The sequence below is a fragment of the Propithecus coquereli genome, unplaced genomic scaffold (assembly GCF_000956105.1).
Source record: "Propithecus coquereli isolate 6110/MARCELLA unplaced genomic scaffold, Pcoq_1.0 Scaffold404, whole genome shotgun sequence".
NCBI classification, from domain to species: domain Eukaryota; kingdom Metazoa; phylum Chordata; class Mammalia; order Primates; family Indriidae; genus Propithecus; species Propithecus coquereli.
Window position 1 is genome coordinate 844,821 of NW_012149775.1, and position 11,636 is coordinate 856,456.

At 46.5% G+C, this 11,636-nt stretch overlaps 1 pseudogene; it reads right to left on the bottom strand.

Moving 5' to 3' along the window:
* Positions 1-9,775: 9,775 nt before the first annotated feature.
* On the bottom strand, positions 9,776-10,554 carry LOC105817302 (annotated as a pseudogene).
* Positions 10,555-11,636: the final 1,082 nt, after the last annotated feature.

Sequence of the window (11,636 nt, forward strand, 5' to 3'; positions counted from 1 at the left end):
ATAAATAAATAAAACTATAAAAAGAAAGACTAGTTATCAAGTCATTTCTAAAAGGCTATTTAAGAATTTAGTGGCATTAACAACTAAGCATTTAAAAGAAATCTGGCTACTTTTTGCCATCTAGTTGAAAGATTGTGTGACTTCATCCGGGTAGCCTCAGTTTTTGAGCTGGAAGGAATTTTGGAACTCATCATAGTCAAATACCCTCATTTTCAGGTGAAGTGAGGGACAAGTAACTCAAGCTCTTGACATGCACCACAAATATTTTTCATTATATGCTGCTGCCCTTTGTTGTTTCAAAATATTATTTCTAATTCTAGTGAAACCCTATCACAATCCCTTACATTTGATATACATAGTTTTCATGGGGCTTTCACATACATGAACTCACCTGATTCTTATAAAACCCTGTAAACTTGTTGGAGAAGAACTTATTCTCATTTTAGTAGTAAATAAACCAAGGCTCAAAAATGTTAAATAAAATTGCCAAGGTAGAATAGTGAGCTTCTAGTCATACAGATTTCTTGACCTTTCAATCATCCTCTTTCCCTTTACTTAAAAAATATAAGAAAAACCCTCAGATTTAGTGTATCTTCCTATGCTAGTAATTAACTGACTGAACTGCAAGATAGACTGGGACAATGTGGTAAACAACCCTGATGTCAGATTGCTAAAACTTCATTTCATCCTGTCACCCCATTGTAGTTTTTTTTTAAAATAAAGGCATGAAAGGCAGTGTTTTCCGAGATTAAAGCATAACATCTCATGAGCTCCTCTAAGTACTAAGCCGTCAATACATGCTGAATAAACGTACACGTGAATCATAAAATTTGGAAGAGACAGAAAGATGCCTAAAGGAGGAAAATAGATATGAATGCTTCGTTAACACTTGGAGGATCTGATAAGAGGCCGTCAGTGAGGAGAGCCGGTGGGGATGGAATGCAGTGGAAGCAGTGGGAAAACTGCCAGGATGTGGCGCCCAGCCTGCCACAGGGGGCAGGAAAGGAGGGAACAGGGATTGGGAGCACTTGTGCATGATGTTATGGACCCCAAGCCCAGATTCAGGGACTAGCTGCTTCATGATTATTTATTTATTTATTTATTTTTGTTCTTGCTTCTTCACTGTTAAAAGGTCTATGTTACCTTCCAGGCTCCGGTTGCAGTGGAAGTCCTTGGAGCTGATTCTGTATGGCCGTGCCAGTGAATTCTCCTTGTCTGCTCACACCTCTGTTCTGCTATGAACACCCATGCACTGATTTTTGTGTGAAGTCAAGATTTCACATCTCTGGGATAAATGCCCTAGAGCAGGGGTCCCCAACATTTTTGACACCAGGGACCGGTTTCGTGGAAGACAATTTTTTCATGGAGGTGGGGTGGGGGTCGCTGCCTGGGCTCCACGTCAGATCATCAGGCGTTGGATTCTCATGGGGAGCTCGCAGCCTGGATCCTTCTCATGTGCGGTTTGCAGTGGGGTTCACGCTCCTGTGAAGTTCTGATGCCACCGCTGATCTGAGGAACGGGTAGGTGGCAGGCAGAGCGGGGGGCCTTGGCAGCCATAGCAGGGATGGGGACTGGCTGTAGGTGCAGGTGAGGCTTGCTTATCCGACCAACCACTGTTCATCTCTGGCTGTGAGGCCAGGTTCCTGGCAGGGGCTGGGGACCCCACAGCCCTAGAGTACAGTTTCCTGTTTAGTTGTTTCCCCTAAGTGTCATACACTTTTCTAGAGTGGCTGTACCATTATACATTCCCGCCAGCAAGGAATGAATGATCCAGTTTCTCCACATCCTCACCAGCATTTGGTGGTATCACTATTTCTTATTTTATCCATTCTGATAATGGTGTAGGGATGTTTCATTTCGGTTTCGGTTTGCATTTTCCTAATGACCGATGATGTGGAGCATCCTTTCACGTCCTTTCTTTCCATCTGCATGTCCCTTTAAACGAAATGCTTGCTATGTCTTTTGTCTATTTCCCTACTGATTAATTTTATTAACTGCTGAAGTCTTAGGTTTCCTTACAGTCGAGATACAAGTCCTTTGTGGGATATGTGGTGGGGGGGGGATAAAATTTTGAGGCAGTGCATATTTGATTTTCTTCCTCTTGTTCAGGGACAGATTCTGGATTCAAGGTCACCTGCTACAGAGAAAGAGGAGTCTTCAGGGGGGTTCCCCCCTCCCCCGTCCGTTAGTCTCAGTAGCCGGCAGCGGAAGGTAACATCCCGGAATGTGTCCGCCCTGACTCCTGGGCCTCTTGGAAGACGCTGACCCGCCATCGAGCGGCCTGGATGTTAGCCTTGATGCTAAGCCAGCTGAAGATCTGCGTGACCTGGGCAAGCCTCCCCGGGGCTCTGGGCCTCCGTTTCCTTCCCCAGGCCCGGGGGATCAGAGCGCCTCCCCCACCCAGCCGCCAAGAGCAAAGTTCTGCAGAAAGCTCCTTGTAGGTTGACCTCTTGGGATCTGTCCATGAACCTCCCTGCAAGCCCGGACTCCGCCCTCCTTTCGCTCCCTTCCGGAGTGCCCGCGGGGAAAGGGGTCTGAGTCGCTGTAGTGGGGCGGGAGGACGGAGGGAGCGGGGAGCGCGGCGCGGCCCGGAGCAGCCGGTGACCCCCCGCAGGGCGGGTCTCGCTCCCGCGCCAGGACCGTGTGGGGTTGGCAGAGACGCGATAAAGCGCACCCGGCACCTGCTTCCCAGCCTGACAGGCCCCTCTCCCGTCTCTCTCCCCCCCGCTTCCCCCCAGCTTGTGTTCGCCCATCCCGGGGTGTTAGCCTTCAGGTGGACTCGGGAGCCACTTCTTTAGCTCGCGCTTGGCTCCTAAAACCGCCTTTTCATATGGTGGTGGGAGCTTCCCGCCTCCCACCTGGTCTGGGGTTCAGCCGCGGATGCCCGGCCCAATGAGCTCCTGAAGACCGCGCGGTTGTCCCGGGCCCCGCAGGAAAGGCGTTTTCTGCGTGAGACAGGCTTGGGGCACTTGCAGGACAGTTCACACTCCTCGAGGAACCTCTCGGCCCCCAAACGAGTCACCTTTCCTTCCCTTGGCGTCTGCTGGGCACTGCGGTCCCAGGAGAAGGTTGCTGGGGACCCCTATTGGGCTCAGGGCGCGGATCCTCTGCGGGAGGGCTTGTCGTTTGCAGGGCCGAGGGGGCACTGGGCCCTGAGCCAGGAACTGCACGGGAGTCCAGGGCTGGTCGTCGCACCAGGTCTCCTTTCCTGGGACTGGTTTACAGACACGTTCACCTTGGTAGGGCCAGTGCAACGGAACAAGTCATTTTTCTTTGTACAGTTCTCTCCAAGGCCATCCTCAACCCTGACCGCCCCCCGCCCCCGCTCCCAGAGGCGGCCTATTGGAGGCGGAGTTCATCTGGGGAAACTGAAAAGTCTCTTAGCTCATCCCCTCTGGAAGTGGAGGGACCCGTCACAGCTGGAGCGGGATAACACTTTGCAGTCAGAATGGAATAAACAAAAGGTCTGCCCATCCAATTCCACAATCGGTAGACTTATCACCCCTCTCTGCATTTGCTAGAATAATGAAACGAATTATCAGTATAGACAGAGAATCTGAAAACACTGTCAACCACCCTGATCCAATTGTCAATTATACACCATTACACTGAGCAATTGAAGAATAAACCCCCTCCCATGGCATGAGGTAGATATATCATGCAATTCAATGGCAATATAGAGTGCTAGAATACAAGTTTCAATTAATTTAAAGAGAAAAATCACAGAGCGTATTTTCCGAATACCATAAAATTAAATTAAATTGCGAGTGAATACCAGGTGTTTGGCAGAGTTAGCTAGATGGCGGGGACGGGGCGTAGGAAGGGCAGGGGAGCACGACTGAGCACAGACCAGGTAAGACATTAGTACGGGGTTAAGAAACGAACAATGGTGAGCTGGAATCTCCATGATTACAAACTAGAACAACGTGATGGTTCGGGCAATAGCTGGAAGGTGGAATTAATACTTTAGTGAGTCATTCCTATTAATATAATTGTTTTCTAAGCCAAAAACATTTTGATTAACATAAAAAATTTTGTTAACAAAAAGCAAGAAATAGTAGACTCCACATACAGTTTTAAAAACAAAATTTAAAAGACCACGGTATTAGTTTCCTGGGGCAGCAATAACAATTTGACACAGACGTGGTGGCTTAAAATAACAGAAATTAATTGTCTCACAGATCTGGCAGCCAGAAGTCTGCAATGAAAGTGTGGGGAGGGCCCCGCTCCTGCCCAAGGCCCCAGGTAGCCTCCTTCCTTGCCCAGTGCAGTTCCTGGTGGCTCCAGGCAGTGCTGGGTTTGTGGCAGCATAACTGGCCCCACTGGACTGGCCCCAGGCCCGAATCTCCCACTCTAGATTTTTAAAAAATCATTCTTTTTCTCCCCGCTCCCCTCGCTCTCCATCCCTACTCCCGCTATTCCACGGCAGGGCCACCCCTCCTCCCCCTCATCTCTCTCCCCTGTTCTGCAGCAAAGTCCAGGTGACCCCATCAAGACTTTGCCTTCCCGGGTGGGTGCCCTTTCTGCTGCAGAATGGGCCTAGTGAGAACCTGCAGGTTGGCCAGGTGGGAGGAGCCGGCCTCAGAGGCCCAACCAGCTCCCTGAAGCCCTGCACACTCAGTCACTTCCCTGCAGGAAGCTCTTCTCAGGCTCTTGGGCTTTGATCAGCCAGGGTGTATTTTTCATTCATTCATTCATTTTTGGAGTCAGAGTCTCACTCTGTCAACCAGGCTGGAGTGCAGTGGCATGATCCTAGCTCACTGCAGCCTCCAATTCCTGGGCTCAGGGGATCCTTCCACCTCAGCTCCCCAAGTACCTGGGATTACAGAAACAGGCCACCAATCCTGGCTAAATTAAAACAAAAATTTGCAGAGATGGGGGTCTTGCTATTTTGGCCTCAAGTGATCCTCCTGCCTCTGCCTCCCAAAGTGCTAGGATTACCGCCCGGGCCACCAGGGCGTTATTCTCTGCTCCTGCACAGTGTGGCAGATGCCTGGGCAGCTGAGACCAAATTCAAATTCTGGGAGCTGAGATCCTCGCTGGGGAGTTGCTCTTTTTGAGAGCATAGGAGACCCGGCATATGTGGGAGGCATTTGACAGGAAGCCAGGAGACCAGTGGTAGTATGAACACTGTTCCCCGTGGAAATAGTTAACTTATCAGTTGCACTCAGGAGGGAAAAGCAAACATGAACTTGGACTTTTTTTTTTCTTTTCTGTATGATTCTCAAAGACACCATCACCTCCAGGCTCCTTTCCTTGGGCCTGGAGGCCTCCTTCCCAGAGCCTTTGTTAATTTGGGGCATTGAAGAGTATCTGGGTTCAGAGCTAGCCGGCAGCATCAGACATCCCAACCGCAGGGCCCACTAGAGATGTTTGCCACTCCTTTCCTGTCCACTGTGGCCACCTGTGGCCCACGCTCCTGCCCACACCCTGAAGCCACCTACACGGTTGTGCTCTCCTGATCACCAGAAGGGGAAAGAGGGGACTTGACAGAGGGGCAGAATCAAGGTCCTTTCAAGTTCAGTATTTTGACAAGCCTGGAGACCAGAAATAGAAATAGGGAGGTCCGGTCCTGACGGGTGGCTGTCCAGAGGCCTCTTCCTCCTTCAGGGTGCTGAAGGCTCACAGGCTTCTCCCAGGGAAGCCCAGCACTTGTCCTCAAAGTGGAGATGGGTTCCTAGACCCGCCAGATGCAGGCCGGGTTCCCTGGGCACCTCGCTGGGCCTGGCTGACCTCAGGCACAGGGCAACAGTAGACGGGGTCACCGGGCAAGTAGAGCCGCGTCCACTGGTTACACCTGGATGCCCACCTGGTTTTTAGGTTCCAATCAGTTTCCACAGGCGCAAGCAGCATGGCACTGCGGGAAACCCCAGGTGGTGTTCCTGCTTGACACTGACAGCCTTTCTCCTCAACTTGTTCTTGCCAAGTGTCCAGGCCTTCCCGAGTTCCTAGCCCTGTCCTTGTCAGAACGGAAAATCTCAGGGCCCAGGGGAAGGTGGTTAATGCGGCAAGACTCTCTCCGCCTTGGTGTGAAGAAGGAGCCCGTGTACCCTGAGCCTGAGCCCGGAGGCCAACACTGCTCGGTGGTAGCCCCTGGGGTCCTGGGTCCGCTAAATCCTCGCTGGCTCCTGCTCCACTGTGAGCTGCGGAAACCAAGTAGAAAGCTTTACACTATTTGAGCTTTGGTTCCTTTGTGGATGGCTGCAGTTTGCATGTGGCCTTAGTAAACCTATGGAAAGTTTCTTGTTCTAGAGGAATCTGTGGTTAGAAAAGGGCTTTTCTGAGGTCACAGACCAGTTCCCCTGTCAGCCCGAGCTTATCAGCAAAGAGCAGCCGGCGCTCTCCAGCCCGGACTGGACCTGATCTTTGGGAGAGGCTGGACTTAAGGCTTCGCCACATCTGAGGGAGCAGTGTCCGCCATGACCTCAGACTAGAACCTGGACCTGTGGGTCTGGAGCCAGGAGGGAAAGGCGGGGTCCCACAGCATGAGGGGGCTTGTGGTTGTCCTTGAGGAGGAGAGACTCAGGTTTAAAGGACACATGCTGGGTGAGAACCCAGGAGATCATTTCTAGTTCAGGCAGCATGCTCCCGGGACCATTTAATTGGTAAGCTGGGCTTGATAGGGGATGACAAAATCCAACTTGACTTTTTCATTTTATAATTGACTTTTTCATTTTATAATTCTCTCCAAAGGCATCCTCACCTCTAGAGTTTCTCTGCACAGAATGGTCCTGCCCTTCCTGGTGTTAATCTGGGAAAATAGAAAAGTTTCTTGAATTTGTCAGGTTTTGGTGGCTTACCTGGTGGTGTTATCCAAACCCTTATTCTCAAGGGACATGAGGCCCTGGTAACGATATCCTTCTCAACTAGGGTTGCTATGTGTGTTCTTTCAAGATCATAATTGGGCAGGAGAACTCAGAGGCAACCACATGGATTATCTGGGTTCCACACATACTCTTATCTGTCGTCACTGTGGGAGAGCAGCCACACCGCATCCTCTCGGTAGCGTCAGGTACCCCGTCCGTGTTGAGTCTCTTCTTTTTTCCCATTGGTGTTTGGATCCCAGGAGCCCAGAGTGTCCAGGCAGCAGCCACAGCTTGTGTAGCATTTAGTTCAGCGTAGTTAATGCCATATTACATGGCAGGTGGGGCCACGACTTCTAACCCAGCAGGGCCTAGATGTAAGGAGACAAGAAGCACAAATTCTTCCAATGGGGCTTTGGTTGTGATGGAAAATGGGCCTACTCCTGCTATCCCTTGATTCCTGGACCCATGTACTCCTTTCCTGGGGACACAGCACCAGACACAGGTCCCTGATTCAATACCTATCCTGCATCACGGAAGTTCACACTCATCTCAGAGAGTTCTGCCTCTGAGCTGGTGCTTCAGCAGAACACCCCCAGGTTGTCCCAGCACCCTGAGTGACAAAGGCTGGCAGCTTCGGAGTGGTGCAGTGTGACACTGTCAGTGGAGCCGTGGCAATGGGCCCACTCCCACAGCTCACTTGTCGTGGAGTGGGTCTCCTGGACGGAGCTATGCTGCATGGGATCAGGCCCTCTAGAAGGCCCTGGATAGTGGTGTTTGGCTGAGGTTTTATGGAGAGAACAAGCAAACTCAAGCCTGGGTTCGGTTTCTTTCTGTGAGAATAAACTGCTGGCTCCTTGAGGATGGAGGAAGCCCAGTGCAGTCAACTTGCCATCAAATTGCTGTGTGGTGTCCTTAAAGAGTATATTGCTACATTGCTGGCTCAGCACTGGTCTCTGTTGCTGGCGTGTGGGACTTTCAGAGGTGGCACAAACTGAACATGAAGTTAAGAAAGTAATTCAATTCACAGTTGCACAGAGTGTTTAGAAATAAATTTCAATAAATGTTTGCAAGACTTGTATCTTAAAAACCACAGAACACTGCTGAGAGAAATTAAATTGGATCTTAATGAACAGAGAGACATTTAGTGTTCTTGATTGGAAGACTCAGTATTGACAAGATGGCATTTTTCTCTAAATTGATCTACAAATAAAATCCCTGTCAAAATCCAAGCAACTGTTTTTATAAAAATTGACTCACTGATGCTAGAGTTTGTAGTGGAATACAAAGGACCTGGAAGAGTCAAAACAATGTTGGAAAAGGAGAAGGAAGTGGGACTCATACCGCCCAGTTTCAAAAGTTACCGTAAAGCCACAGTAACCAAGACAGTGTTGTATTGGCACCAGGACAAGCAAATATAAATGGATGGAACAGAATTGAGTGTCCAGATGTGCATCCTTACATTTGTGGTTAATTAATTTTCAACAAAGGTGCCAAAGGAGAGTCTTTTCAACACACAGTGCTTGGACTTTGGGATATCCACATGAAAAATACAAATTTTTTTTTTTAGTTTAATAGACATTTATTCCTTTCATTAAACAACGTCTACACAAAATCCAAATGTATAGTTTTTTTTTTTAGAAAGTAATTTAGGTTTTAGGTCTCAAGAAGTTTTATGAGCCTATTAATATTTTCTGGAAATCAATTAACTGAGCCTTTTGAAACCCTTAGAGAAAAATTGGTTCAGGGAAACCATCAATTGAATTTTGAAATCAAACTACTTAAAGTCAGCAAACCCAGAATTTAGAAGAAATGGAGCAACTCCTCTTCTGTATTTCCTTCACACTCAAATTTACCCTGGGAAACATTAGCCTAGTCCACTGAACACAGGAAACATAAATGCAACACAATGTGGCAGGACGCTTACAGTGAAGGTGAACGCATAATTGATGGCCCAACTTTGTGAAAGGCTAAGGATTTTTAGGGTATTTTGATCAGGGACAAACCGCAGATATGTAAGGTTAGATTGGAAACCATGAATTTATATTGACACCAACTATGTATGACTCTTCCCCACAACCTTACATACTGGGTTAACCCAAGATGATTTGTTAAGAATGGACTGAGAATGATACATACTTTTAAGCAGGCAACTATACTTTTACCCCTAATGTGGCTAGAAGATTGATAATGGTCACAAATTAGTGTTACAGAAAAGTATTTAAAAATCTTGATTAAAGATGATTTTAATTTTCTCACCTCACGTTTGAAAGGTATTTACCTAATGGCCACTGGCTTACTAGCTTCCCACTGTAGCATTACTGGCTTACAAACATAAGGTTAATGATTCTTATTTGCCTAACATTCAATTTCCATCAGTTTCAAAATACAATGTAAATACCACTACTGTCTACTATGTATAGAATTCAGGACTCTAGATTTCATGGAGCCATGGGATTGAATCAGGAGCAGCTTTCACCTCTTATGTTAACTTAAATGGTACACTGGAGACTGAGGCAATTTTTAGGTTAACCCACATTTGTTTCATTCGTAAGATAAGCCTCTTGCAGCAAGTTTATTCAGTTCTGAAAAATGGTGGCATTTTGGAAACTTTTCTTTCAGAAACAAATGGAACACTGGATTAAATCTGAAGATGTGGGCTCTATATGAGCTCACATTTTTCTACATATAATCATGACATAGGGTTAGGATATCCTCCTCCCAAATTTCTAAACAAAACCCAGTTAAAAAACCAGCAGAGCATTGCCATCATCCCAGTAAAGCTGTAGGTTTTACCACATGCACCAAAACAAATCTACAGGGTAGTTGTAGCACTCCTCTTTTAAAGAATTTATTTTACACCTATTGTACCACACAGCATGTTTTAAACACTGACATATAACTCCCTAATAAGATAAAGCAAAGACAAAAAAAGCTTATCTTATTAGAAACAAGATACACCATCCCATATAGTCTTCAAACATTATTGCACTTTTAACTTTATAATTTGACAAAGCATTCATGAAACAATCTGCAGACTAGTTTAACAGACAAATAACACCTTTAAGCAGACATGACCATCCTAAATTGTTTATTAGGTATGAATTTTACAAACATTACTTATATTAGCGGTAACGGTGGAGCTGGAGAGTATTGCGCCTTCTCCAAGGTGCGCGACGAGAACCACCAATAGTGTGGTGGAACTTATGGCCCTTTCCAAGGCCTTTCCAAGGCCAGGGCTCTTGCGGCCTGCAGATGTCAGCCCACGCATCTCCCTGTGCTTGTGGACCCGTTTGGTGATCCACTGGGTGTCAAGTTTTCTTTTGATAGCTTTATGGAATGGATCAATGAGGATAACCTCAAAAAATTTGTACGTGGAATCTTCACCAACCCAGTAAGAATTCAGGACTCTTAGAGCCCCACAGTGGGATCCAGCTCGCTCCTCAGCAACAGACTGAAGGCTTCGAGCAAACTTTAGCTGGTTAACACCGTGATGGACAGGCTTGCCATAGGTTGCACCCTTAGGAACTGGGCGTTTGCGGCCACCACAGCGCACACGAATCCTATATATGACATAACCTTGCTTGGCCTTGTATCCCAGTCTGTGCGCTTTATCCGGTCGGGTGGGGCGGGGAGCCCTGTGGAGCGCAAAGAGCTGGCGGTATTGCCGGCAGCGGACCCTCGGAAGAAAGCGCATTACATCAGACTGCCTCTTCAAACATAGTTCCTGGATATACTTGTATGCACCCATCTTGGCTTACCTGATGGCTGCCGCCAGCCAGAAACGAAAAATATAAATTTTTACCCTTACCTCACATCAAATACAAAAATAATTCAAAATGGATTGTAGACCTTAATGTAAGGTTTAAAACTACAAAAGCAATAGAAAGAAATCTAGAAGAATATCTTCTTGAGCTCGGATTGGACAAAGAGTTCCTAGACAGATACCAAAGAGTTCTCAGCTAGATACTATGAGCTCAGGGCGCACAAAGAATTTTTAGATAGACACATAAAAATGATTGATAAATTGGATTTCATCAAAATCAGTAACTTTTCAGTTCCAAAGACATTATTAAACAAATAAAAATACAAACCACAGACTGGGATCACACATTTACAAATCATATATCTGAAACAGAAGTAGTATCTAGGAGATATAAAGAACTCCTAAAGCTCAATAATAAAATAAGAAACAAGCCATATAAAAATGGGCAAAAGATTTCAGCCATCATTTCACCAAAGACTATACCTGTATGCTTAGTGTACTCATGGAAAGATGAGTTTTTCAGCATCATTAGTCATCAGGAAAGAGGAAATTAACCACAATGAGATACCACTACGCACCACTAGAATGGGTATAGTAAGAAAAGGATGGTGAAAGATGTAGAGAAACCTTGCTGGTGGCTGTGTAAATAGGAGAGTCACTTTGGGAAACAATTTACAGTGTCTTAAAACATTAAACATAAACTTATCATACAGCTCAGCGATTCCCATCCTGGGGATCTACCCAGAGAAATGAAAACATGTGTCCACACAAAGACATATCTCTGAGTTTTTATAGCATTGTTATCTATATGACAGCCCCCCCAAACTGGAAAACCCCTGAATATCAGTTGGCAATGGGATAAACAAACCTTGATACACCCATACTATGAAATACTATCCAACAATTACGAGGATAAAACATGGGTGAACCTCAAAAGACACAAATGACTGCAAATTGTATAATTTCATTTACATAAAATGTCTATAAAAGGCCAAAAGGGCAGATTGGTTGGTGCCTTGGACTGAGGATGAGAGTGAGGAATTAATGACAAACAAGAACAAGGAAAT